The sequence below is a fragment of the Mus musculus genome, chromosome X, assembly GCF_000001635.26.
Source record: "Mus musculus strain C57BL/6J chromosome X, GRCm38.p6 C57BL/6J".
Classification (NCBI taxonomy): domain Eukaryota; kingdom Metazoa; phylum Chordata; class Mammalia; order Rodentia; family Muridae; genus Mus; species Mus musculus.
Genome location: NC_000086.7, coordinates 39,795,297 through 39,797,437, shown reverse-complemented (window position 1 = coordinate 39,797,437; position 2,141 = coordinate 39,795,297). Strand labels below are relative to the sequence as shown.

Sequence of the window (2,141 nt, the reverse complement as noted above, 5' to 3'; positions counted from 1 at the left end):
GTAATAACTGGGTCCTCAGGTAGTACTATTTCTAATTTTCTGAGAAACCTCCAGACTGATTTCCAGAGTGGTTGTACCAGCTTGCAATCCCACCAGCAATGGAGGAGTATTGCTCTTTCTCTACATCCTCGCCAGCATCTGCTGTCACCTGAGTTTTGGGTTTTTCTTCTTTGTTTGTTTTTGGTTTTTTTCTTGTTTTGTTTTTTCCCACCTTTTAGTAACTTTATTTTCCTTCCACCTTTTTTCCCCTTTGTTCAGGTGTCTGCAGAGCAGCTCAGAACCAATTCAGTCGTGCCTCCAACCCACCCAGTGGCTTGCGCTGTGGGAGCTGCTGACCAGGCTGGCTGTGTGCTCCAGTCTTCCATGGAGAACCGCTGGATGGACACAGAGGGCACTTGCACACCCTCAGACCAGTCGGCAATCTCAGGTTGAGCAGCAGTGAACTCAGGAGCTGGTGCAGTCCATTCACCCTGGAATTCCTTTTTGGTCACAGCCTTCTCAGCATCAGCCTGTTCCTCCTTCTCAATCTTCTCTGGGTCTCTGTAGAAGTAAAGATCAGGCATAACCTCCCATGGGTGCCCACTGGAGATAGTACCTCACATGTGGAGTATATCCCTGGCCAGTGTCCACCACATCAGACCCACTGAGTAAGCTCCATTGTTGTTGCATGGGATGGCAGTGTCCACATAGTGCAGGGGAGAATCTGTTACACAGAGCAATGGTGGGCAGGTTGACATAAGAGGCAACTGTGAGTCACTGGTGGTCAGCCTGGGATCGGTCACCACTAGAAGCCATGGTTCCCTGATGGCTGCTTGGATCTGGTCAGTGAAGTTCCAAGTTGTAAAGCATCCAGCATTAGAGTGACTCCTGTGGTAGCAGCTCTTGCGCGCGCCCAACTGGCCAGGAAGAACGACGCTGCAACAGGATCCTTCTGCACACGTTTATTCAGTCCTGTTTCTTCTTTCTCTATATCTCCCTTGTTCATATCTCCCCTGTTTATATCTCCCTTGTTTTTATATCTCCCTTGTTTTTATATCTCCCTTGTTTTTATATCTCCCTTGTTTTTATATCTCCCCCTTGTTTTTATATCTCTCTCGAACCCTGGGCCTCTCACTCTTTTATACTCTCATCCACGCACAGCAGGCCACGCCACCTCACCAGGCACGCAGCTTCAGCTAATCAGGGCAGCAGGGGCAAATCTCCATCAAATTGGATTCACCTGTATCCTGGTACACCTGCGCAGCACTCAAGATGTTTGTGTCTTATATGAGGAAGTCAGGTGCAAGTCATATGACTTAGCTGCAGTCTCTGGCGCCTTTGGGACTGCCGCCACACTCGCTCCCCACAAGCAGCAAACTTCAGCACAGCTCACTGACCAGTGTTCCTGGAGGAGATGACGCTGACATCAGGAGGGTTCTCAATGGTAACAATAGTTCAAGCTGCAAGAAATAGCTTCTTCCAGGTCCTCCAGATTTATTATGTAGATAGCATCACTTTTCCTTTTTTAGATGTACTGCTCTATCTGAAAATCAAAGTAGGTGCTACCTAAGTGTGTTCCTTCAGCAAGGAATTTGAGGATATTCCCCCTCCTTCATCTGCAGGATGTCAGGGGCTCAGGGCATTATATAAGTTTCCCTGTAATTTATGAAGGGAATCAAGAACAACGTTATATAGACCCATACCAGGGTAGCATAGAAAGGCTCAGTTTTTGATCTGACTGGTGTGAGGTGGAATCTCAGGGTTGTTTTGATTTGCATTTCCCTGATGACTAAGGATGTTGAACATTTCTTTAGGTGCTTCTTGGACATTCGAGTTTCATAAGTTGAGAATTCTCTGTTTAGCTCTGTTCCCCATTTTTAAAAGGGTTATTGGGTTCTCTGGAGTCTAACTTCTTGAGTTCTTTGAATATATTGGATATTAACCCTCCATTGGATGTGGGATTGGTAAAGATCTTTTCCCAATCTGTTGGTTGCCATTTTGTCCTATTGACAGTGTCCTTTGTCTTACAGAAACTTTGTAATTTTATGAGGTCTCATTTGTCAATTCTTAATCTTGGAGCATAAGCCATTGGTGCTCTGTTCAGAAAATTTTCCCCTCTGTAAATATTTTTTTAAAATAATCAACATATTAGGGATCATGGA

At 45.4% G+C, this 2,141-nt stretch overlaps 1 pseudogene; it reads right to left on the bottom strand.

Annotated features, from left to right (window-relative positions):
• Positions 209-1,700, bottom strand: Gm14571 (predicted gene 14571; annotated as a pseudogene).